Source organism: Lutra lutra, chromosome 4 (genome assembly GCF_902655055.1).
Source record: "Lutra lutra chromosome 4, mLutLut1.2, whole genome shotgun sequence".
NCBI classification, from domain to species: domain Eukaryota; kingdom Metazoa; phylum Chordata; class Mammalia; order Carnivora; family Mustelidae; genus Lutra; species Lutra lutra.
In genome coordinates, this window is record NC_062281.1 from 193,187,268 (window position 1) to 193,214,532 (window position 27,265).

General features: G+C 52.7%; 1 protein-coding gene across 6 annotated transcripts in view; it reads right to left on the bottom strand.

Annotated features, from left to right (window-relative positions):
* Positions 1 to 27,265, bottom strand: part of CAMTA1 (calmodulin binding transcription activator 1) — an 826,942-nt gene that overhangs the window by 647,316 nt on the left and 152,361 nt on the right. The gene's annotated exons all lie outside the window — the stretch shown is intronic.

Sequence of the window (27,265 nt, forward strand, 5' to 3'; positions counted from 1 at the left end):
CAGCCCTTCTCAGCATGCCCCCACATTCACTCTCAGTTTATACGCTTCCACAGAGGATTACTGGTGAGCGGCCTAGCAACACTTTCCCTTCCTCCACATTCTGTCTCCTTAGATCATAAACACCCCCCAGGGCAGGCACAGTAGCATCCACGTCCTTCCTAAACACTCCGCCTCTCTCAGGACAAGACTGTGCACCCTGACCCTGACCAAAGGGTCCACTTCTCTCTCTGTGGAATCCCCTCCGCCAAGTGAGCCCCCCTTGGATTCCCTCTGTCACACCTTAGGCTGCATCCTCTGCCTCTGCTGGGGACAGAAGGCCACTCTACTCCTCTTGCTAAGAGGAGATCTAGACTTCCCTTTGACCATCCCATGATGCTGAAAGCCCAGCCCCCACCTGGTGACTCGAGCACCTGAGCAAAGCTTCTCTACCGAAAGGTGATCTGAGGCCGCAAAGCCCAGTCCCCTCGGAGCCTCCGCCCTCTGACAGCCACCTGAACGTGCTGCCACGGGGATGTAGAGAAAGTCCCAGCAGGGCTGGACCCAGGACTGACCTCCTAAAAGTCTGAAAGAGCAAAGCCCGTTGTTTCCAGAATGTTCTCCCACCCCTGAAGGAAACGGGTCAGCCCAGGAAGAGTTAAGCCTCCCGTAGTCAGAGGTTAGAAGATGAAGCTCTTGCCCATACACAGAGGGGCAGAGAGCATTCGGAGCATGATAAATCTGAGCGTGCAGAAGGCCTCTCTCCTCATTTGTTAGTCAGCGATGTGTGAAAATGTTAATGAAGGGAGTTATAATCTATGAGAATTTCACTATTAAAATGTAGTTCACGTCTGAAGGCTTCTGCTTACACGCAGCCCACTGTACATCAATCCTCCGCGTGCGCGGCTAATAATAGACGTAATTGCCTTGCTCTGTCTGGCCACCTTCACCCTAGCAATTCTAAGATTTGCTACAACTGTTATTGTAGAAATTATTTTCATGCTATTAACTTTGAGTTTTATTATATGTGTTCTTAAAAGAAAATAAATGCAGAGAGATTGTAAGTGTATAGAGAGCCCCCGATGAAAGTATTTTAAAAAATATAACGTAATGACAAGAAGCACTGAAGTAGGGTGATATAATGGTCCCTTCCCTTATTGAAACCGAAATTAGACTCTGCATCGCAAAAGTGCAAAAAGAGGTTTCCTTTTTGTCATGAGAAAATCTCTAGTCTGAGGTGGCAGCACATGGCCTCTTGCAGAAGTAGATGGGGAAGAAGAGCCCGGCTCATCTGAGGAACCCAGACTCGGGTTCCATGGTGACTGATGTCTGATGTAGCCCAGAAGTGTCTCACCTGGGAAAACCCAAGAAACTTTTACGGAGGTGGGGGGACACTACAGCTCTGGCCACCACCCTCTCCCCAAAACCAGGCAGGCCTGCCGGGGCTGATCTCCGCTCTGCGGGTGAGCCCCAGTGCCCTGTACTCAGAGCCCCAAACGGGCAGGTTTCACAGGCTTGTAGCTGAGCGAGGAGCCTTCCAGTCCGTGCGGGCTTCAAGACCCGGGACGGAAAACAGGCATAGGACCAGACAGGCATCAAATGGGCTATAAGAACATTAGCCAAAACTGGAAAACAAGATCCACAGAGTAGGCTTAGGTAACCGGTGTGGCAGATCCAATGACCCCCCTCTCCGGGAAGTGCCCCCCATACACACACCATCAGGGTGAATCCTGGCTGTCTAAATGCATGACCCTTGTCCCCCAGCAGTAGATGACTCTTGATTGTCTTCCCCAGGAATCTGGGACTGGATTCAAGGGCCTGCCAGTCACGTCTTCATGTGACTCACCTGATAACGTGTAAACTCGGGACTAAAGGTACTAGTGTCCAACCACACAGACTGAGGACAGAACCAAGCCAGTCTGCCAAGAGAAACAGTGCAAAGTGCAGTGTGTCCAACTCCACACAAGTTGGAGAGAGGGTCTGGAGGGCCTTCCCATTCCCTGTTTCAGTTTCTACCTGAGCCTGCTGCTCCCTGTGAGACATTCCTATACCCTTACAATAAGTTCCCTTTTTTCTCAAGCTGGCTGGGCTTTTTTCTATACCTGTGACAAGAGTCAGAATATAATTGGCTAATATAGGATGGGCCTAGGGACATTTTAAGATTCTTAGCTTAATTTTCATGAAATGTCCCAAAAGGAGTTCATGTCCTATCCATGCATGTATCCATCCAACCATCTATCCAGTCCTCTACCCAACTGTTCACCCCTCTATCCATCCATCCATCCATAGTCCACCTACCCACCCAACCATCCATCTACCCATCCATCCATCCATCCAACCACCCACTCACCCATCCAACCATCCATCCATCTACTCATCCATCCATCCATCCATCCACCCATCCATCCGCCCACCCACCCATCCAACCATCCATCCGTCCATCTACCCATCCATCCATCCACCCACCCACCCATCCAACCATCCATCCATCTACCCATCCATCCATCCACCCACCCACCCAACCACCCATCCAACCATCCATCCATCTACTCATCCATCCATCCATCCATCCACCCATCCATCCACCCATCCATTCACCCGCCGACCCATCCACCCATCCATCCACCCATCCATTCACCCACCGACCCATCCATCCATCCATCCACCCATCCATTCACCCACCGACCCAGCCAGCCAGCCAGGCAGCCATTCACCCACCCATTCATCCACCCGTCTACCCATTCACTCGTCCGTCCAATAGATCTATGTACTGAATGCCCACCATATGCCAGGCACTGGGCTATAGGAGTGAACAAATAAGTTATGGAACCTGCCTCCATGGAGTTTGCAGAGAAGATAAATGTGAAATAAAACAGAACGCTAAAGCAAATACATAAAGACAAGTTGTGATAAATATTATGAAGGAAAAGCATATAGTGTGATGACAGATAGTGACAGAGGTGCCTGGAAGGTTTGGAGGGTTAAGACTTAAGCTGAGACTCAGCAAGAGTTAGCAGAGGAAATGGGGAGAACAGAGAGAGCGGGTGCCTGAGGCCTTGGAACTGAAAGGCAGCCAGTATAGCTGGAAAGCGGTGGGGGGAAGGTGGGGACGAGGCTGGGAGGTGACACAGGCCCTAAAACCTAGTCCTTTCTGAGGACAACTCTTTTTTGAGAGACACGGCATCAATAGGGAGAGTTTGCAGAAATTCAGCCTTCCCCCCACACCCTCTGGGTTTCTTGCTGGCATTCCCACTCACACCACCTACCACAGAGGACAGTAACATGGGACAAAGACAGCAAATAGGACCCACACCCAGCACATTCTGTAAGCCCTAGCGACTGTTCCCAAACCCTAAGAACTGTCTAGAAAAGTATAAACAGTGCAGCTCAGAGGCTTCCCCATGCAGAAAGGACTGAGTCATGTAGTCCAAAATTCCTACCTCTACCCCATGCCCTCATCTCACGGGAGGGTGACAAGAAGCCTGAAAACACAATCAGTCATCTCCAGTGGCCTGCTTCCCACCGAGCCCAGGGTCAGGCAGGCACTCTGTGCAGGAGGCGGAGACAGAGCACCACTGAGGCACAGGACACCCCTGCTCATCCCCGCCCCAGGCTCTCCCAGGGCCAGCACCTCACCAGAGCCACTGCCCAGAGAGCTGAAGGGGGACCCCTGTGGGTGAAGGTGAGTGACCAGAGGTCCCCTCCAGGACCAAGAGTCTGGAGCCTCTCTGCTACCTTCCTAGGGACAGGAAGCTGGTGATGGAGTGAAGCTGGCTGCCACTCTGAGGAAGGACAACAGGTCATAGGAGCTTGGGACACTGAGGGAGCAAAGAAGGGGCTCTCGAGTATGAACTGAGGCAAGAAATACGTCGAGGACTATGCCACCCACCCATGTGGTGGTCCTGATGCAGACACCCAGTCTGCCTCTCCTCCTGCCTTCCACAAGGGTGGACAAAGGCCGAGCCACCTCTCCAGGACCCTCTCTGGGTGGCGGGGCTCAAACCTCCAGCCATGAAATAAATGTCACATACAGCACGGCGACTCTACTGAATGATACTACAGGGCATCCTGGAACGTTGCTCGGAGATCTTAAAAGTCCTCGTCACCAGAAAACAACTTTGCAGCTTCGGATGGTGACGGACGCCAACCAGAATTCTGGTGGGGATCGTTTTGCAGTACGTGCTGGTATCGAATCATTCTGTCGTACACCTGAAGCTAATATAATGTTACATATCGATTCTAGCTTCATAAAATAAACTTCCGTAAAGTCTAGAAATCAGTAAAATTGGGAGCCACGGCCATCTCTTTCCAGAGGGTGCTTTTGTGAACCTTTCAACTTCCCCTCAAGGAGCACGTGTTGCTACCAGATGCAGCCACGTCCTTTCTTAGAAATCCTCAAATCCAAAACACTTGGGGAATCCAAAGTTTTGTTTTCTTAAATTTGGCACCATGCAGCGGCAAGCCTTAATGTGAACTGACACAGTTTCTCGTCCTTGTTTACCCCACTTAGCGTGAATATGCATGTGTTTTGCCGCAGAAATATCAATGTGTTTGCTTACAGGCTGTTGTTCCAAAGCCGCCGAGCCTGTGCCAGCATATACACTGTATTACTTGTCCGAAACCCAAAGTATTCTGGTTTCTGCAAACAACTGACTCGGAGGCTTTCCGAGAGGGGAAGGGAAATCTGGAAGGCACAGCTGGTGACGGTGAAGGACGCCGCTCCCGTCGCTGACTTGCTGTATGATCTTAGGGGAGTCCCATCCCTCTGGGGCCTCGGCTTCTGGACTTGCAGAATCCAGAATGAAGTCGGATGATCCAAACCCTCTCCAGGGTCTGCCTTTCCTCACACTCCTGATTCCTGGAGCCATGGCCATTCAGCAGGTTCCTAAACGGGCCCCATCCCTTCAGCTTCCCTAATGGTGGGCTGAAAGGCAACTGGCAGGCAGGAAAGAGAGCTTCTGCCCTGAACCTCATCCTGAATTTGCAGGCCCAAAGCACCAGTGCAGGTAAGCCAAGGGCCTCCCCTTCTCCAGCAAATGCTCCCGGCAAAGGGACAGCGGAAGGGCTTCCCACCAGGAGTGCACCTCTGGAAGAAAAGCCCAAAGGAGTAAAGTCCCAGTGGTGGCATTTTAAGGACTTGAATGACAGAAGGACAGGTGGGGGGTGTTCCTTTATGTCCCACAATTGAAAGCACTATGACACTTAGCAGACCCGTCCCACAGCTGTGCTGGGCATAGTGGGTGTGTTCAGGACAGAGAAAGTGCCCCACACTCAGGGGTCCTCTCCCCCAAATTATACCTCCATCGCCATCACCACTTTGTGATTTTTAATTTTCTTCTAATTTTAGGATTGGAGCAGCGTTCTAAGAACCCCTCTAAGTGTTTTAGGGAGATGGTAATGGTCCTACACTAAAATAATTCAACCAACACTATAATTTTAGTGCCACCATCAAAATGAAATAATGGCTGTTTACTATGTTACACCTTTCAAATGACCTTCATTTGAATACAAATTGTGGCTTGAAATTCTAAAAGCTGCTCCCGTTCCAGAAGGCTGCAAAATGCGGGAACTCTATGATGGCTCCTCTTCCCAAGCCTCCTCCCCGGGACCGCAGTTTAAATGGCTCTCTTTTTCTGGAGCTGCTGGAAACCCATTTAGCACCTCCATGCAGAGTGGAATGGCCTTGCCCTCGCAGAGCAGGCTGGGAGCCGCGGGGTGGCCCGGAGCGCAGAGCAGGTGGGAAGATGTTACCTGGGAAGAACAGCCCTGCTGGGCCTGGGGCGTGGTGGTGGAGGCAGGGAGGTTTCCAGAAACCTCCTCAGAGGAGACAGAGGCTGCCCTGCCCCTTCCTCCGTCCATTAGCATCCTAGCTCATCTCCTGCTTGTCCCCACACTGCCTGCCACACACCGTCCTCCAGTCGCACCAGACCGCTGGGTCCTGAACCTCACCCGGTGCCTTCAGACGCCCACCCCAGCAGGCAGAAGAGGGAACGAGTGTCCCAAGCCAATTCCTGCCTGTGCAAGCATCTCCAGAAAGGTGGTACAATGGAGACCTACGGGCAGGTTATGTGTGTGAGTGTGTCCCCACTGCACGCGTCGGGGACACTCCTAGGATCACTGCGTGTCCTACTTGACCTTGTATCCCAAAGGCCCAGCCCTCAATCAGTGTTTGTTGAATTGAAAGCCATTTCTAGAAGTGTTTATATCCAAATGAAAACTTTTTAGATATGTGATTTAGGGTAAGTTCTTCATTTCTCTAAGTCTTAATAAAATAGTAGTAAGAATAAAATCTGCCCCATAGACTGTCAAAGCGTGCCCGTGCATGGCGCGCACAGTACGCCGTATTCACACGTTGTGCTCACACCTGCCCGGCTGGCTTGTTCCCGATGTTCTCTGCAGGCTGCTGATGCCAACCTAGGGCCAGACCCACACTGCTTCTCCCCCATCCAGTGCCCCTGCTCCTATGACTTGCCTGGTTGGATCCAAAATATTCCCTTCTCTCCTTTCTGCGGCTCACCCATCCTGCGGGGAGAGCTTGGCTCCTGATTCACAGATGTGCTCCCTGTGATGAGGGCCTGACTTTCAGGCGGATCCGCGCTCTCAAAGGCAATTTCCTTAAATGAGGAGCCTTTGTCTCTCAGGTCCTTCCTCCAGAGCCCTCCAGCCAACAGAAGCCTGCACCCTGCCTTCACGCTGAGCGGTGGAGTGCAAGGGGAGACTCACCTCTCCCTTTCTCATCAATCACCACACAGTTCATGCCCCAGGACCCAGCGTCCCAGGCCGAAACCCTCCCGGGGCCCTTAGTCCGTCCACAAGATCCCAGGACCACGCCTGTTCGTGCGTCTCTCTCTGTTCCCTGGTTCTGACCACCCTCGTCTCCTACAAAGAAACCCAGGAAAGCCTCCATGCTTATCTCTGCCTCCAGACACCCATTTCATCTGACCCTGTTGTCAGACTGAGCGTCTCAAAACTCCCATTTGATTAGGTCCAAACTCCTGCTCGAGCAGCTTCAGTTTAGGCGTCCTGGTCCCTAACGTGAGCTGCATTCCAGACGCTCCAATCTGTGTCCACCAGGGAATGTCACTCGGCCACAGAGTTAAGGACACCCTACACAGGCTACAGCGTGGACCAACCCTGGAAACACTGTGCTGAGTGCGAGAAGCCAGGCCCGAAGGGTCAGTATTGTAGGATTCCACTTAGGTGAGATGTTCATAGTTGTCAGCGGCTTTGAGATAACAGGTAAGGTGTGTAGGTTCCTTCTTGGAGGCTGAAAATGGTCTGAAAGTGACTGTAGGGATGCTTGCGTGACTCTGTGAATGCACTAAAAACCACTGAGTTGTACCCCTAAATGGGTGAACTGTACCATATATCTCCGTGAAGCTGGTTTTATGCTCCAATCAGGACCCTGTCCCTTTTTACCCACCAGAGCACCCCACCAGCCTAAACCAGTGTTTATCATTCCATTCAGCCTAAAAGATGCACCCTCCCAGGTCTGCCTCCTCGGATTCCTACAGCATTCATCCATGCAGGCCTCCAACCAGGGACACCCAAGCACCCGCAGGCATTCGCAGGCAAACTCAGCCTGATGAAAAAACAAAGAACAGTAACAGCAAACAGAAAAGCAAGCCAAACGGTGATTACAGTGTAGTAATGCAAACCATACCACTCTCTTGCTCCTTAATTGCTAAACTTTTCAGGGTTTACTCTCGTTCCTCAGGAGGAGACCCCCAAGCCCCCCCAAGGGCAGGGACAATGTTCTGTACTTCACCAGAGGTCACACAGTGTGTGGCAGGTAGAGTGAGTGCTGGAGTTGGCCCTGGAAGGCCCGGGACTGCTTCGGGCTCCATCGGTGGCGTGACTCCTCACCTCGGTCCCTTAGGGTCCCCTAGAAAACAGCGATGGTGCCTCCTTCACAGGAAGAGCCATGTGCAGCAGGGGGATTCACTGAAAATCTAGTTTACTAGAAAATCAGTGGGGATCATCTGTTGAAAAGTTAACTTGTATCTTGACTCTTCAGAAATGAAAGGTAGGGGCAGCTTGGGTGGCTCAGTGGGTTAAGCCTCTGCCTTCAGCTCAGGTCATGATCTCAGGGTCTTGGGATTGAGCCCTGAATCGGGCTCTCTGCTCAGCAGGGAGCCTGTTTCCCCCTCTCTACCTGCTGCTCTGCCTACTTGTGATCTCTCTTTCTCTATTCAATTAATAAATGAAGTCTAAAAAAAAGAAAGAAAGAAACAAAAGGTATTTCCCCATCACCCAGGAAGATGGTAAGCCTTTTAGTTACTCTAACACATATTTGACATTTGTTGAATGAATAGATGAGTTTTTTAATTATTATTTACCCCCACAGGGAAGCAAATAATTCTCTTATGTTTCAGGGCAGGAAGAGATGGGCTGCCCTGAGGAATCCCTGGACAGAGATCTCTGTATGTCCAAAGTCTCTCAGCTGACACCTAAGATGGGAGAGAGCTAGAGGTTGCTCCAGAGCAGGCCTGATCCCAGCAGTACTGGCACTTCCATGGTCTGAAGAGAGCACAGGTGGAGGGCCTCGGGGTCCAGGGATCTGAGCTTGATCAGGCGCAGCAGCTCTGAGGTTATAGGACTTAAGAAGAATGGGGGATGTCTGTGAAGACCAGATGCCTAACCAAGGCTCACAGTGGCCCTGCTTGGCCAAGTGTGGGGTCACCCAACCCCCAGGGGTCTCTGCTTTCTTCTGCTGGTGTTAGCAGACCTAGGCAAGCCGTGGCAGCCACACACAGGGGTTCTTCTGGACTTTCATACAGCCCCAGGGTGGAGACCTCAGAGAACTCGAGATTTTGGACCGACTTCTAACAGAAAGTTCAAGGAAAAAGGCTGGGAACAGAAGAGAGTAGATACCCTATTATCAATGAATGAGTAAGAGCCTCACTACTCTTACGACACTATTGGAACAAAAGGTAAGGCGCTCAATACTGATTGACTGATTAACGAGACTGAAATCTTAGGAGATTACAACTATCCTGAAGACAGCCCATGGCTGGGAGCCCAGTAGGCAGGGGTCCCAGGGACACCTCATTTCAGCTGCCAGCGCTTAGGCAGATGGCTACGAATCTCAGTGAGAGAAACTTTTCCAAAAACACTCACATTATAGACAGCAAACAGGTGGGGTTTTAAACTCAGGAGAGATTGACAAAGAAAAATATTCCGATTTGATGTGGCTCAGAGATCAGCCCCAGTCTTACTTCAAGCAAACCTGTAAAACACAGTACTTCTCAGCCAAACTTCCACCGTCTGTGACCAATTCCAAAGTGTCAAGAAACCACAGTCCTGACGCCTAGAGGGTTCTCCAAGACATCCAGCCCCTGAAAGGAGGCTTCCACACAGCCTCCGTCTTGGGAGCCTCCTGTCCCACAGAGCCCCACGCGATGTCTGCTGGCATGGAGTTGAGAGCAGAACAGAGGACAGCAGACAAGCTTCCCCCTTCCGTCTCCCCGGCCAGCGACCAACTCCCCAGTTCACAGACGGCTTTCACTCTGGGAGGAGACCCAACATGGCGACCATTTCCATCACTCTCTCAGCTTGTTTAAGAAAAACTTCTTGCCTACAACTGCTGGCCGCCATGCTGCGTACCACCCCAGTCAGGGTTTATCCGACATTAAATCTCCAAGCCAGAGACCTTCCAATTGGTCTGCGTAAAGCAGAATTATTGGTCCAAGTGTTTTTAAAAATAGATGCAACTCCAGACCCCAAGAAACTGAAGGGATATTATGGGAATACACAACTGTATTGTTTTGTTACTCTATGAAAAATTGGATTCTCGGCTCCTGTGTTCCCCTCCTGCTACCTTGCTCCCCCTTCTCCTGGTTTCCCACGTGAGAGGCTTGCAGCTCCTGGCATCAAGGACAATATACATTACAAATGAGCTCCCTGCTGGAACAGCCCAAACCAAGCTGTGGGGGCTGAGCTGCTCTGTGGGCTGTTCCCGTGCCGCCCCCCCATCAGCTCTAGCCTCCATCTTTCTTCAGACAAGAATGCCATTCTAGGCCAAATTTTAAATAAAGAGAAGCCCACAAAAATCGACCACAGATTCAAGCTGGATTTGGGGACCACATCTCGCCAAGGGATGCCCAAGCAAGACCGGGGGAGTTCATTTTGGCTCTGAGATTTTGAGATGTGAATGGTCTTCCCCAGCCAGATGCCCCAGATGTAGCAAGCAGCCTCTCCAGCTTAGGCTCCCCAACAGCCACGGAAGAGGTAAGAGGAAGGGGAGCCTTATCTACTCCAGTGGCCACAGGAATGGCCAACACTCATGGTCCAGAGGTGGCTGAGTGAGGCCACAACAGCCCTATAAGCTAGCTGTGGTCCAGCAAGGGAGGAGACTGAACAGGTTAAGAAACGTTGCCAGGGTCAAGAACAAATTGGGTCCTGGCTGTGTGTGGATACAGAGAATGAAGTCCGCCTGCCCTCCACTTCCCTCTAATTTCAGTTCCTGCTATAGACTCAATGTGTGTGTCCCCCTAAAATTCCCAAGTCGCAATCCTATTAGAAGGTGGGGCATTTGGGAGTGATCGGGTCTTGAGGGCAGTGCCCTCCTGAATAGGATTAGTGCCCTTTTAAAGGGACCCCAGAGAGTGACTTCCCAGCCTTTAGGTTAGTGAGAAATAAATTTCTGTTGTTTATAAGCCATTCAGTCAATGGTTCTTTGTTATCTAAATCCAGATGGACTAAGGCAGAGCCTTCAGTCAAGATTTCCCTGGCCCATCATCAGCCCCTAAGACAGCTAGATAGGACTCCCCTCTCCCCCTGGACAACATTTTCCTTAGAATATAAGCTCAATGAAGGCAGGGCCCATCTGGTTAGCCACCCGAATTCCAGAAAGAGCGGTCTGGCACACGGCGGCCCTCAGCGGAATTGGATGGAATGAATAATGGCTCATGGCATGTGCTGGTGCAAGAAAGTGCTTACTAACCAGGGACTGGCGCTCCAAATGCAGGAAAGTAAAAATTCAAACCTTTGTCGAATGTCAAATCAATATTAATTTACTCAAGGGCATGAGTAAATGTCTTAAACGAGGCTTTTTTATCCTTATTAAAGACAAATGACGAGGTGTGTCACTAAGAGTACACATGGGATTTTCTTTTAAGTTGCTTATTATTCTTTCCTGCAACTTACAGAAGCTTACAGTCTTTAGACATTCTAGAAACCAAAGTCCCTCCCCTACAGACCAACGGAGCAGGGACCCGCTTCTCTGCACAGGACCCTGATTTATCAAACCCTCTCTACCGGGAGGGATGCTCCTTGTTGCGGGTACAGAGAAGCCCAGGAGACATCCAGCCCTGTGTTCCTTCCGGAGCCCTCAGTGTGCCCCTCGTGCTTTTCTCCCTCCCAACATTGCCAGGCACAAAGCAGCATTCCTGCTCCCCGCGGAATGCCCACCCCACCGGGACGACGCCCCCCCCGCACCATTCTCAGCCTGTCTGGGAATACAAAGGGGTCCCCTTGAAAGAGCAGCCAGCAGCTCCACCAGGAAGGTGAGGGCAACAGGTGGCGAGCCGACACTAATGACAGGACTCGGAGTCACCCTGGGTGGCAGTGCAGGTATCCCTGAAAGACCCCAGGGCCAGCACAGACTAGCCCCGCCCACTTCTCCAACAGAGCCCCGTCCTCTCCTTTCTTTTCTTTCCTCTTCAGAGAGCAGGGAATCCATGCCCGTCACTTACCAGCTAATGATGGAGAACGGTCCTGGGTGTTTTTATCCTGGCCACAGACGCCATTAGTCTGCACCAAATCAGCTCTAACGCAACAAAGATGTAAAAGTTATTAAACCCCTTTTAATAAAAGGCCTGTGGATCTCTCCATCAGCTGCAAATCCAGCCAGCAGGTGCTTTTGCCAATGCGCAGCTTAAAAGACAAACGGTAAGATTCGTGGTGAGGGCGGAAGGAGAGGAAGCCCGCCGCCCGCCACTGCCGGGGGGCTTACAAACTCTTTGGGATATTACAATTTCAGATGTTCTATTTTCTATTTACTTGTAATCCTAATTAAAGTTGCCGCAGAAAGACACGGATACGACTGCACAGGCCGCTACGTGATTACCTTTGTATAAGCATGGGGCCGCAGAGACGAAATTTCAACACCCCAGCCCAGACAGGCGTTGCTGGAAATACTCCCACTCCCAGACACGCAGGTGTAACTCCTCACAAATCGAGGCTGATGAGGAAAGACCGGGGCCCACGAGGCGTTGTTCTTCTTCAGGAAGTTCCTGACTCTCGCTCTATTCATTACTTTCAAGGGTTTCTCCATCTCTGCTTCATGCTTGGTGACAGTCCCAGGACCAGCGAGCCAGCCACGGTGTGATGGACTCACTCCGGAAAGCCAAGGGGCTTCCGGCCCTCGCAGGGACAGAGGCAGGACTGCAAGAGGGGCCGGTGGCCTCTCCACCCACCACACCTGGTCCCTGCCGGCCCGCCCAGTGCCCCTCCCTGGATGCTGCTCGCGCCTCGCTTCGACCAACGCACATGGAGGACGTGTGTGGTCTCTCTGGCGGAAACGCAGGGTATGGAAGCCCACGGGGGTTAGGATCATAAATACGTTAAATATTTGCATATGTGCCCAAAACAGCACAGAGGACAGACACTGAAACAAAAGTGGTAGCCGTCTGGGCCCGGCTGAAGAGAGAGAAGAATTCTCCTTACATGATCCTAAATTTCTGGAAGATTATTATAATACAAATTATTATAATACATATGAACAAATTCATAATACAAAGTAATCTTGCAGAGATAGAGCACAAACCATTGGTTTGAGACAGTGAGCGGGAGGGTGGGGATGGACAGGGAAGGGGAAAGCTTCATGGTGGGGAGCCCGTTCTGGATCTTGACACTGGGGGAGGTCCCATGAGTCTATACGTGGGACATGCAGAGACCAGACAGATACACGCCTTGTATCAACTCCAGGGTCCAGGTTGTGGCCTGGCATTACAGCGGGCAGAGATCCAGCCCCCCGGTGGGGGCTGGGCGAAAGGTACACGAGGCCTCTCTGTGCCATCTCGGCAACTTCCTTTAATTTTATAATAATTTCAATATAGAAAGGTTAAAATAGATCTAACTATGGTCCACATCCAACATGGAGAAATGCAGATGAAGCCAAAACTGTGGGGTGACGCTGGTTTTTAAGGCCAATAAACAGACATCCAACCTTTGCCTCATAAACGGAGAGACCAAGAGCACGCACTGTCTTGCAGTATTCAGCCCCCAAGTCATTCCCAAGGAAAGTCACCGGATTACGGACGAGGATGCTGAGGCAGAAAAAGTGCCCAGAGCTAGAACCAGCCCCTCCGGCCGCAGTCTGCCTTCAAGCTCATCTCAGGTTGGGCCCAGCACAGCCGCAAAACAGGGGTGATTATCCTTGTCTTGGGGTGGGGAGCCCGGCTGGATTACGGAGTAAGCAGCAACACAGCAGCTGGGGTCCAGAACTCTGGCTGCCAGGCCCGACGCCTCCCCCATCTGGCCACCCCGCTTCTGCAGCGCCCCGACCCCCATCTGGCTCCATGAGGTCACATGCTTCTGGCTGCTGCCTCCACAGACCACAGACACCACCTCCTTCCTGCCCAGACTCCAAGTTCAGGCCCGTCACCCACATCCTGTTCCGACCCTGCCTAGTTCAGCGTGGCCCAGGTGAAGGGGACAGTGTACTCGGCAGGGGAGGAAGCCACTACTTTAGCCCTTGCTGCAAACGCTCAGGGTGGCCAAGCAAGGACCCCCGTCCCCGCCCCCACGTGTCTCAGCTGCCATTCTTGTCCCCTTTGATCCATTTACCCCCATGTAGTCTGGAACTCTCTAAGGCAAGACGGGGCCCCTGCAGTGGCTCTTCTCTCATTCAAGACAAAACCCAATTTTTCTATATATCCCCCAACTTGGCTAGATGGACGAGGCCCTTGAAGACTGAAGTCGGCTTAGCCCACCTCACCACACCTCTCCCAGACTTGCTCCATCCTGTGGCCACACTCACACCCTGCATTCTCTCCTCAAAGCCACTGCACATTCTGTTCCCTCTGCCTCGTGTGCTCTTCCCTGTGCCCTGTCCCCAGCTCCACTCTCCATCCAGCCACCTCCCCCTGCCAGGGTGTCTCCAACTCATCCTCAGGTCTAAACTGACAGAGCATTTCATCCAAGAACTCTCCCTAACCCACCAGGACAGGATTATACGCCCTCAACAGGTGCTCCAGTGACCCCCCCAATGCTTCTAATACACACATGGGTCGCATTCCTATCACTGCCTGCTGGCTTGTCTGTCTACCCCAGCAGACCATCAGCAGCGAGACAGCAAGGACCATATGCACTGCCCAGCGTATCATCTGGCCTGCAATAGGTACACAGTAAATACTTGTCAAATTAATGAATTTCGGACAAAGAAGCTGGTAGGACTTCCCAAGGCCACGCTCACGAGTGGAGAGCTGGGACGGGAACTAAGGTAGTGGCTATGATTTTTTCCAACTTAACCAAGGATGAGAGAAGGTCAAGGGCAATCCCTCAGCTGATCTGGTCCCAGCACAGACAGAAGCACGGGGTAAACTAGGACACGCTCAAGAGAGTTCAGGATTCAGGAGAATACACCCAGAGCCACGTGAGAACGGTTTGCTTAACACACAAATGAGGTAATGGGCTGCTCCTGACGGTGCCACCTGGGACGGGGGGGCCAAGGGAATTCTTGGATTCCATGATTCAGGAGATGGGGGTGGTCTCAGCAGCAAAGCGAACGCGCTGCCCTATGCTTCAGGCTCAGTTTGGCAATTCGTCGATGTTCTTCGAGTTAATGCATTATTATGAGTTTGCATATTTATAATGTGCCCTCTAGTTATTAACGGTGCTATAATGCCAACTGAGAAAACCAAGAGACCTCAGAAATATTTACATAGCAGCATAATTAAGACTCAGAGCTGAGTCACTGAGGAATCCTACTGATTTTCTGGGAGAGGAAAAAATAGGACATTCTGTCTTCACACCCTGCCCTAAGACCCTCCCTAAACATGGGCCAGGCAGAAGCCCACTGTGCCTCCCCTGGAACCACCCCCGACCACCAGCAGAAGACAGACCATCTCTGAGACGTACAGTTGTTGCCCTCCCCCACAGACTCAGACCAGACCTACAAATTGGTGGGTACCCCGTGTCTCCCGCCTCCTCCACTTCATGGGGAAGAGGAGCCAAGGCAGGAACACACAATCATTCCATGCGCTCAGTCCAGGCTGCCGCACAGCCCTCTCCACACTGATGTCCCTCGTCAGAGAGACCGAGGGTCCCTTTCAACATACAGAAAGAAGAGCAGGAAAGCGCCCCGAGGACCCCAACATCAATTCTGGGTCAGAGGCAACTGACCTCCTGCTGAGTGAGCCCCTAACCAGGCCAGAGGGCAAAGAATCAGCTCTCTCTTTTCAAAAGGACCCACAGCCACCACCACCCCCCTGCAAGCATCTCCTCCCATCTTCTGCTTTTTCCTCCATCCAGAACTCCACCTTCCATCCAGAACTCCACCTTCCATCCAGAACTCCACCTTCCATCCAGAAAACCCAAGCTGGTTCTGATGGGCTCAACCAGGGTTTTTTCATGTATCTTTTAAAATGAAAAAGGAAAGAGATTTTATACAAGGGGGAAATCAACTGCTGAAAACCAGCAAAATGTGCTCCATCCCTACAACGGAATGTTGTTACTCGGCCACGAGGAGTGACGCCCTGCCACACGCTACCACATGGATGAGCCCTAAAACATGATGCTGTGTGAGTGAAGCCAGACACACGCGTATGACTCCACAGTCTCGAATTATCCAGAGTAGGCAAATCCCCAGAGACCGAAGGTGGGTTGGTGGTCTTCTAGTGCTGGACGGGGTAAGGGGATTGGTGTGACGGCTAAGGAGTCAGGGGTTTCTTTGGGAGGTGATGAAAATCTTCTACAATTAACTGTGGTGATGGTAGCACAATTCTGTGAATACATTAAAAGCCACTGAATTGTGCATGTTAAATCAGTGAATAATATGGTATGTGAATTAAATCTCAATTTTTTTTTTTAAGAGCATTTGGGAGAGGGCGCCTGGGTTGCTCAGTGGGTTGAGCGGCTGCCTTCGGTTCAGGTCATGATCCTGGAGTCCCTGAATCGAGTCCCACATGGGCTCCCGGCTCAGCAGGGAGTCTGCTTCTCCCTCTAACCCTCCCCCTTCTCATGCTCTCTCACTCTCTTTCTCTCGTTCTCTCTCTCTCAAATAAATAAATAAAATCTTAAAAAAAAAAAAAAAGAGCATTTGGGAGAAACTCCTTTATCTCCTGAAATGGGGCCTGAATCCTAGAATGACGGTCTCCCCAAGATCAGCCTCCAACAGGTGCCCAGGCAAAGTGTGACCCTGCAAAGCCCCTCCCCTCCCTCGGCTCCCCCACCACCACTCCAAAACTTCTAGCTAGCTCTCGACACAGGAAGCTGCTGCACCAGGTCCCAGAAAGACCCCAAGACTGAAAATCCGCACCCGCAGGACACAACAAGCAGTAACTAATGCCGGACGCGCCGCATCGAGCTTGCAATAAATGTCGTCCTGTTTGGCTTCTGAAAGGGTCTCTGATATGCAGTTAACGCCGCATTCAGGCTCCATCCAGCCTCCATCACGGGCGATATGCAAATGCAGCTTTTGTCACAACCGGCACTAACTCTAATAACTCCCAAAGTGAAAATGTTCCCATAAAAACCGCCATAAAAAGTCCCTTATTTTATTGCCAGCTAAGTTTTCTGTACTTGTTGTCAGGACTTTCTCCTCACTGTTGATTAGCTAACAGGCGGCACGTCATTTTTTTTCCTTTAGAGAGACCGGGACACACAATCACGACCCTGTCCCCTCCCTCCATCTGGAGTACGCGTTGCTTCAACTGCCACTGCTGCCCAGCCCCCTCTGAGCTAAAGGAGCTTATAAACCACATTTACCTTCCCCAACGGGCGGCTGAAATGCATTACCTTTGGTCTGCTGGTTGCACTCCCTGCTCAAGTGGGAATATAAAAATCAGCCTTATTTATAACAACAGAACACCTCTGTTCCCCGGATTAGACATGGCTTTGTGCCATACACACGCATGCGCGCGCACACACGGCACACACATGCACGGACACACACCCATGCGAGGACATATAAACACACGCGCACACAAAGTACTTGTGGACATGCGCACAAGGGGGCTCAAACACATATGCAAGCTTGCACACACATACAGAAAGACACACGCACGCACACATGCACATACAGGTCATGCTGTTTTTCCCAAAGCAGGATACATCCCGTTCATCCCACAAGAAAGGGAAAGAATAGGGGCGCCTGGGGGGCTCAGAGGGTTAAGCCGCTGCCTTCGGCTCAGGTTGTGATCGCAGGGTCCTGGGATCGAGCCCCGCATCGGGCTCTCTGCTCAGTGGGGAGCCTGCTCCCGGCCCCCTCTGCATGCCTCTCTGCCTACTTGTGATCTCTCGCTGTTAAATAAATAAATAAATAAAATCTTTAAAAAAAAAAAAAAAAAAGAAAGGACAGGGCCAGGCCCTCCCACCTAGACCTTGCCTCTCTGGGCCTTGGTGGTGAAGCAGGCCCCTCTTCCAGCCCAGCTCCGTACACCCAGGGCAGAAAGGACTGGGCAGGTCTCCAATAACAAGACCCTCCCTCTCTGTGCGAGAACACAAATAAATCTCCTCCTTAAGGTCTTTGGAAGAGGCCTCACACCTCCAAAAGAAGACAACTCTTTCCCCAGCTGACCTGGCCTCCCCTCCCTGAGCCTCTACAAAGATGACATGACGGACGACAGCCCCCTGCTTTTGGCCACAAAGGCCCACAGGCCTACCACCGACTGACTCATCTCTGCAGAAACCTTCTAATCCTCCTTCCAGAGAATTGCTGGTGGCATCCCACAAGCAAGTCACAATAGCCACTTCCACCAAGAGGCCCCTTGGAGAGAAGACTCTGGTCAGCCCTCTGTGTACCGCGCAGGAACCAAAGTAAACCAGCGTCTGCCAAGGATTCTTGCAAAAAGGAAAGAGATGCTGAACTCTAGGAAACAAACGGAGGGTTGCCACTGGAGGGGAGGTGAGTGATGACTGGGTGATGGGCATTAAGGAGGGCACGTGATTAATGAACACTGGGTGTTATATGCAACTGATGAATCACTGATCTCTACCTGGTACCTAGTAATACAGTATATGTTACGGAAATTGAATGTAAATAAAGAATTAAGAAAAAAGGAGAAAGGAAGGAGTGAGTCAGTCACCTATTTATGACCATTTGCCTTAGGGGACAGCAAAGTGAGAAAATGGAGCCCTCTTCAGTAAAATGCCCGTATGGACCCACACAGTAGCCACTGCCAAGAGCCTAGGAACCCCGTCATGGGAGGAAAGCAGTAGCGACCACCACATTTTCTGCCCAAGCAACAAAGACCTGAAGTCTCAGATGAAATGTGGGTCCAGGGGTTGCCCCAGGCTCTGTGACATGCAGAAGGAGCACCCGGAGCAGCCAGGACGCAATGGCCCTACCCAGGGTGGCCTCCAGCCAGCTAGGATAACCTCAGGGCTAAAGCGAGCCACCCCACCTCCACGAGCAGCCCACCGTCCCCCCAGACGACCCTCTCTCCCCACTAAAGCCATCAGGGGTCCAGACCGTGGTGGGGGACGTTTCCACTCACTCCATGTCCGCCCCTCACGCACACACCCATGGGTGACCGTCAGGGTACAAGCCGCTACCTCCCATCCCCAAAAGGGCCCTCCAGCACCCCGGGTCCCTACACCCGGTGGGGTCCGCAGCACTCCTCAACCCGGTCGGGGGGGGGAGGTGAACCCCGCGGGCAGGCGGAGCCCAGCTCAGCGCCCTCTTGCCCCATTCTCCTCCTGGCAGTTCGGATTCCTTTTCTTGGGGTTTTAAAGGTCATGTTCTCCGTCGGCGGAAACATTCTACATGACATTTCTGAGGCAGAGGCTCCTTTCAGAGGCATTTAATCCAAGAACAGGCACCCTCTGAAGAAAAGGGTTTATAGGTCACCGCTCAGACGGCGGAACAAATCACGGGGCCTCCTGCGGGCTTGGGCGGGAGGCGCAGTTGGACTGGGGAGGGGCGGGGCGCGGCCTGGACGCCTGGGGCGCAGAGGGACCGAGGAGGAGGGGCGCCAGCCGGGGGCGTGGCAAAGGGGGAGGGCGGGGCCGGCCAGGAGGGACAAGGCAAAGGAGAAGGGCGGGACCACGGGGCGGGGCGGGACCACGGGGCGGGGCGGGGCCAGGCGCCCCCTGTACCGCCTCCTGGGCCGGGGACGCGCGCGGGCGGCTCACAACCAGGCCCTCCAGCATCCGGGGCGAGCTGACCTTGACCTGGCGAAGCGAGGCGGCCTCCGAAGAGAGTTTGCGGAGGGGCTGCCTGGCAGACAGTGGGGGAGGCGGTGGTACCTGTTTGTGTCTGAGCAGAGACCCTGTGCCCCGTCCCCACTGCGCTCTGTGCCCCACGCAGAGCCGACAGACGCTCTGAGCGTGTTTGTGCAACGACTACGGAAAGGCGCCTGGGAGAGGCGTGGAGGCCACCGGAGCAGCATGATGCAGTGGACGCTCCCTCCAGCAGACACTGCAGAGAAAGGGCACAGCGCCCTGGTCCCAGGTCGCATCCAGGGGAGGGGTGTTAGTGGGACCATGGAGTTAGTGGGACCATGGAGAGGGCCGACTGAGGCTGAGGACTTCGACCTGACAAAACCGGGCAAGGTGATTCCTATCCCGGAAGACTGCGGACTGGCTGCAGGGCGCCACGCACAGCCACCTGCTCTCGCACCCCCGGAAACCTGGACCCCCACCCTGCCTTGAACCAGGGCAACAACCTGCAACAACCTTGTGAAAGGTCCCCGCTGTCTGCTCAGCTCTCCTGGGACGCCCAGCCAGATGCTACCTCCCCTGTGCCAGGGTCTGGTGCCATCCCCGTGAGAGAGACAGTCTTAACCCCAGTTTATGCCCATTTCCAAATCTCCAAGCAGGCCTGGCCTGTGGTATTTGTGTCCCTTGGAGCCCCACAATGAATGCCCTCGGATCAATTGGATCAATCCGCTCAAAATGTTAAAAACCTGAGAAAGGTCACTGAGAGTGAATATTCCTTTCAGGAAGAATCATCCAACCCACCCCACCCCCAGCTCTAAGAATATGTCTCAAGGAATCATGACAGTGAGCCTTGGGCCCTCGTGATCTTCAGCCCCCTGGGCCACAGCGGGTGGCCGCAGGACCGCTGAAGGCACGGGAAGAGCAGGAACCCACAGCAGCAGACAGGCAGCTTCTGGCAAAGTCTGCTACACCTTCCTGGCCACCCAGCACCCACCCACAGTCAGTCTTAACAGCCCCCTAGTTTTGTTTGGGTCTTCCCCCTCTTTACCGCACAATCAGGTTGGCAGTGGGGCCCCCAGGAATTGGGGGGTGGGAGTGACAGGAAGACTGGAGACCAGGGAGGACATGCCCACAAGCCTGCCCTCCAGCTCCTCCTGCGTCCGTCCCAGCTCCCCAGAGCCCTTCAGCCGGTGCACGGTTCCCCAGGCTTCGCCAGAATCCAGTTTTGCTTAATTTAGCTACAGTTGTTTTTTGTGGCTTACAACAAAGGAGCCTTAACTGCATCACAGCCCAAACACTTTTTCCAAACCTCCCTAAACTCAGAAAAGTTTAAAAAAAAAAAAAAAAGTGCAATAAGAATTAATTCCAGAGATTCCCTAGCTCACAATTGGAGTGCGCTTCTCTGTAAGGCCACCTTAAGCAGCTGTGTCCACCCCAGACTACCTGGGATTTAAAAGCGCAGCTCCACCACTTGCCAGGACAAGATATGAAGTCACAAAACCTCTCTGGGCCTGTTTCCTCACCTGTAAAATGGAGACAATAGAGCTGATCCCCCGGGACCATCATGAAGACTAAGTAAATTCATCTGTGTAAGGGGCTCAGGGCAGGACCTGTGTGTCATAAAGGTTCTTTCACTGTCTGTTGAATTAAATCAAATTCAATCACCTAACAGTCATTTACTCACTCATTTATTGAGCACCCACTGCATGCACAGCGCTGCCCAGGTGCAAGGACACAGAGGCAGAGTAGCAGGGGACCTGCCCTCGAGAAGTCCCCGTCAGCTGCAAAGGGAGACTTGTAAACACATAAATCCGAGTCCGATGTGATAAGACTATTCTGAAGGTATCAACAGAGTGCTGTGGGAACACAGAGGGGTGATTAATTTTGCTTCAGGGGTTGGGGGAGTCTTTGCAGAGGAGGCGACATTTGAGCTGGACTTTGAAAGACGAGCTCTCCACAGAACTAAATCTGGACCCAGTGCCAAGAGAGTCAGCCTTGGAAATCAATCCAGCCACCTCGGGAGGGGCAGTCGGCCACAGGCTGACTTCCCACAGGCTCCCTGCCCCCAGGACAAGGACAGACAGGGCCTCAGCTCTCCCAGGCTGTGAGAGTCCACACTCTCCCTGGGAGGCCAGGCCAGGCCTCTGTGTATAAACTGCTGTCTTTTCCCTCCACTCAGCAGTCTGCTCACCTCCGGGTAAGAAGAACTCTCTGCCCCCTGCGAACTCCCCCAGTCTCCACCTCTTGAATGCAACTTGCATTTTCTTCCCCCAAGAATGAAAATCACCATGATTGCTTTTATTTTTTTTTAAAGATTTTATTTATTATTTATTTGACAGAGAGAGATCACAAGTAGACAGAGAGGCAGGCAGGCGGAGAGAGAGAGAGAGAGAGAGGGAAGCAGGCTCCCTGTCGAGCAGAGCCTGATCCGGGACTCGATCCCAGGACCCTGAGATCATGACCTGAGCCGAAGGCAGCGGCTTAACCCACTGAGCCACCCAGGCGCCCCATGATTGCTTTTAAATTACATCCCACTTTTGCAGACTGCTTTACAGATTTCAAGACAAAAGAAATATAGAATATCTGTCAAGGGCAGAGCTGAAACGCAGCTCTGCCACGAACTACCCAGTGACCCTGGGCTGATTATTTCATTTCTCAGGCCTCAGTTGCCACATCTGTACAATGGAGTAACAGGGCTGCCGTGGGGGATGAAACGAAGTTTTCAGAACAATATCCAGGCAATAGTGGGCAAAATGGAGAGGGTTACTAAGGTAAAGCCCACCATGCCCTTCATACCTGGTATGCGAGTTGCTCTTACCACTATTAGCCACACTCCCTTTACTGGCACCTGACTTTTCTGTGCCTTGTCTCCCAAGCAGAATGTTACCCTTGGGAAGTCTAGGTCACATCTCACTGGTACTTAGAGGGCTGACATTCTAGTTCTGAGCCCTGCGCCCACTCTGAGCAAGCGGCTTCCGGCAGGCTGGGCCCAGACAGATGAGCGGTTGTGCCAATCCTCCCCCCAGCACTTCCTGCAGACCCCGTCACAATGCCCCCCCCCCACAAATCACCACCAGCCCCAGCCTCCCCACGTACACATGCTCGTCTCTTCTTAGCGCTATTTGAACTGCCTGTTTGAAGGGGATTCTGGTCACCCTCTTCTCCCAGAACACACTGTGTACAAATCTGTAATTTCCCCTGGATATCTATATAATTTTTTTCAACACAGACTGAACCGAGGATGAACATGTTTTCAGGACTCTCTGTAGAACTGCTGATGTTATTTTCCAATTGTTGGCAGCAAGGACTCCACCAAAATACTCAAGGTCAAGAGACCAGCATGGTTCTAGGCAATCTGTACCTCTTAAAACAGTGACAAATATGTTATTTAATTTTAATGAGCTTTTTTGCATCTCAAATCTAATTACAGCATTATCAAGTACTGCTTTGAACTGCAGGTGGCTTCTCATTACGTGTGCAAAGCCTGCCACGAGCATTTTTCGTGAATACTAATAACTGCTTAATTTTACTATCCGCTTAAAAAAACAAAAACTTCCAGCAACTTAGAAGGCTGGGCTTTCTAAAGCATCTGCGGAGGGTGAGCCACACAGCAACACGGCTTAATTAAAAAAAATAAATACTGTATGTGGCCACCCTTGAGGATGACAGCTCGGGAAGCGGCCAGGGCCCGGCGGACGGGGGCGGGGAGGAGACGCGCTCCGTGCGCTTCTGGGAGGCTCTGTTTTATTGCAGGCTTATTGTATCACATTCAAATTTCCCAATTTGCTTGCAGTTCAGAGAGAACGGTTCCGTCAACAGATTTTCTGGGTGACGGACTTCAGTAATAGGCCTGGAGCTGGAGGTCCCGGAGGACACGCTCCAGAAATCTGTTGTGCGGACAGGTCCGGGGAGATGCCTGAAAATCATCACGAAAGCAGTCCGAGGAGGAGGCCAGCCGCCGGCGCTCCAGGAGAGGGTAGAGGCAGCCCGCCGGTCCGGGCTCTGCGTGGAAGGCTTTGCAGCCCCAGAATGGAGAAAGTTATCGAGCCCTGGCCAGTGGGTCTGAGCCACGTCTGGGGTTTGTGTGTCGTTCAATTATTTTGAAAAGTGTTAATGCTGAACTTCATCTTTTAAGGCCAGCTTCCTGATTTGCACCTTCTCCAGGGAGGTGGGCTACGAGGGAAAGTCTGTTACTGTCCACTATCCCCACCCCCCGTTCGTGATTTTCATTCAGGAAGATGCCAACAAACTATGAGGCCACAGGTGCGTCTCCACTTGGGTTTGGTTCACACACATCCACACTGTCTCTGACTAGGAGTTCTGGAACCTGCAAGTCCCATCTGCAGTGTAGGCTTGTCACCTGCACCGACAGGCCACACCGTTGACCCAGCCACACTTTCTTCTCTTTCTCATTTCCTGGAGGACCAGCTCAGCCATCCTTCCTCACGTTTGAGCCCTGCCTGTGCCTTGCTCAGAAGTTGCAAAGGCCAAATGGACAGCCCTGCTCTCCACCTGCCTCTGGCCAAGCAAATAAAGTCCCCCTGAAGATGCCCACATCCTAATCCTCAGAACCTATAAATGTGTTCTGTCACATAGCAAAGGGCAACTAGGATTACAGGGGCCGGGAAGGTTGCTAATGAACTGATCCCAAGATGGAAAGATTATCCGGGTGTGCTCAGTATAATCCACACGAGGCCTTAAGAATGGAAGAGAAAGAAGGCAGAAGAGCGGGTCAGAGAGCTGTGACATGAGAAAGACTCCACCCTCCTCCATTGCTGGCCTTGAACATGGAAGCAGGGAGGCCCGCAGGCCAGGAACCTCATCGGCCCCTTGAAGCTGCGCTGCCCACACCTCAACTTCAGCCCATTGGGACTGGGGTCAGACTTCTGACTTCAGAGCTGTAAGACAACCCAGCCGTGTTGTCCGAAGCCATAAGTCCATGGTCCTCTGTTCTGGTGGCGACAGGGAGTGAGCACAGTACTGAGAGCTGTTCTGCAGAAGGGCAGCAGGCCCCCGGGAAAGCGTCGCCCCATCAGGCCACCAGCAGGAGCCGGGGGAAGGACAAACAACCTACCTACCAGCCTTCGGCCTTCTCCTGAGACTTCTGTGGTCCACAAGGTTTCTTTCCAGAGAGAAGTCGGAAGCAAGCCTACGTCACTCCCACTGAAACTTGGAGTCCCGCCTCGGATTTCCTCTTTCCATGTGTTGAGCTGAAGAGTGGCAGACCCCGGGGAATCTCGCTGCCGGACCTTGACTTCGACTCGGGCCGTGATCTCGGGGTCGTGAGCTGGAGCCCCGCGTCAGGCTTCACACTCAGCATGGCATCTGCTTGAGAGTCTCTCTCTCCCTCTCTGTCTGTCCCTACCCCCCCCATAAATAAGTAAATTTAAAAAAAAAAGAAAAAAGAATGGCACAGACAGCACTGGCACACCCAGGAGGATGGCAGAAGTTCCCTGGGCCCCACCAAGGCCAAGCTCACCAGCCGCTACTTACTATGGACCGCGTCCCACCCGGCCCTGGCACTCAGCCTCTGCCTGGACTCCGAGAAGGCCCCGCCTCAGGCAGGACAGGATCCCTGTGGTCAGCTCATCAGCCGGATGCTCTGCCACCAGGGCCCTGAGGTCCTGACAACAGAGGGAGTTAACGGACCAATACTGGGCCCTTTGTTTTTATAAGAGAAAAGTGGTTCATGACAAAGAACGAAGTTTCCTTCTTTCCGAGGCCATCCTTGGTGCTCCCTCTCCGAGCCCATTACAGCCTAGTTATCTCGCACACGGCTCTGCCGCACAGGTACCCTCGCCACCGACAAGTTCATTTAGGAGGATTTATGGCCTGATTGTGCAGCTGTTGCCTTCTGAGTCAGTTTTAAGAGATTGTTACACAAGCAGTGTCATAATTTAGCCATGTTTTCATCTCACAACTGTACTGTAATTACTGCTGTTAACAGCAAATGGTAAACAGGAGTGTGAGGAGGGCCAGCCAAAGGGAGCCTAAAACACTGTGGACCAGCGAGGCAGGGGGAGGGATGACCGCGGGGACCCCGCACCGCCCCCTGGAAAGCCCACGCCAACCCAGCAGGCCCCCAGGTGGACCACAGTGTGCCCCGGCGTATGCAGGCACCTGGAGCACGTGAGGGGTGGAGCTCTGCCTGCCTCCTCACTTCCTACCAGGGTCTGGGGCACCCACGGGGCTGCCAGAGGCAGAATGTGGCAGGACCCAGGATGGTTCTGGATGTGGGGGGGTGGCAAGCTCCAGGTAGTGTGCCTGGAACAGTGGATGCTCAAGCCACATGAGCTGTGGGTCCCCAGATGAGACCCCGCTGCAGCACCTTCTCGAGCAGAAAATGCTGCTGCAGGGAGCTGGGGGGAGACAGTGGGGGACCACAGAAGCAGCACTGAACCTTGCTTCCCCTGATGTGCGGCTTCCCTCCTGGCTGTTGCCTGCAGGATTATTTATTTGCACAGAAAGACCCACTGGAGCAAATCTCTCTGATGTTTTGGGTCTTAACCACTAGCCACGGGGAGGATGGAGGCCAGACCCCACCGCCCTGGCAGCTAAGCTCTGCCCAATCCAAACAGCTTCTTCCCCACAGGCGGCAAGATGGGGAGCGTCTGGCCCCAACGGTGATCTGGATGTGGTACAATGGTTAGAGACACAGATAGGGTCCAGGCAGGGTCTTTGGGGAAACCAGTACCCACTCCACGACCACAGCAACAATCATGTCATCCTGAGGGCCACTCCCACAGCAGCATCCGCCCCCAGTGCCCTGACTTTCCCCAGTGTAGAGAGAGCCTCACTAACTCATCTGGGGCCACAACGCCAGGTCTCTGCCTAGATCTAACCAACCCCAAAGCTCTGGCTCCATCCCACATGCCATCTGAACCTGCCCTGGGGCTATCAACATGCAGCAACTTCTCTCCCCAACCCCACGTCTGCCTCTGAACCAGGGCAGCCCCCAGCAGGTTAAAGGACACGTGCCCATGACCCCAGGGGAGAGGAGGCATGCAGGTGAGAGAAGAGGTGGGAAGATAGGCAGCAGGTGCAGTGTCTGGTGTCATCTATCCTTGGGGGAGGTCCTGTGGGCCTTCCCCCCAACCAGCCCCAGCCCTGTGCACCCTGTCCCCCTCCCCAGCTCGCTCAGAGCCACTGGCCATGATTAGTGGGAGCTGATTAGGAAAAGGTCGGATGCTCTGCAGAATCTGGGGGCTAACGAGGCTGGAAGACTCATTTCCAGATTACCGGAACTGCAGAGAAAAACTGAAGGTCTGGAGACAACAATCGATAAACACGAAGCCCTTCTAACAGAGAAGAATCAAGACCGTGAAGTGAACAGGCATCAAAAGAACGACCAGGAAAGCAGGTGCAGACTGAGAAAGGGCAAGGTCAGAGCCTGGCAGCCTGCCCCCTGCAGCCCACCCCAGCCAAGGAACTGCCCTGCCCCAGGCAAACAGAGAGAAGGAGGCGGAGGCGAAGTCCCAGCCTCCTGTACTCGGAAATAGGCACCCAGGGGTGCTGTTCCAACTCCCAGCTGCCCTGGGGGCCCCAGTGAACTTTTAAACAGGCTCACGTTCCTGAGGGGCTTGGCCTTAGAGCCGGGCTGCTGAGCTCAGAGCCTCTCTCCTGTATGGTTTTGGACAAGTGACATGACATCTCTGTTTCTCATGGCTTCATTGATAGAGTTCCCACCGCTGGGCTGCTCTGTACCCCAACGAGCTGGGCACAGTGACCAGGCCATAAACAGGAACTCTCCTTCCTATTCCGCAAAGCAACACTCAGACCTCACCCTACAAAACACCTGTTGCAAAATACTTGTTTGGGCATTCGAGAAGTGATCTGGGAGACCCACTTTGGAGAAGGAGATATTGGGACTTGTGGCACGGAGCTGTGGCCAATGAGAACACATAGAGGAGTCACGGGTCTGAAGACAAGACTGGAGCTTCCCTCACCCACACCACACCTTGGG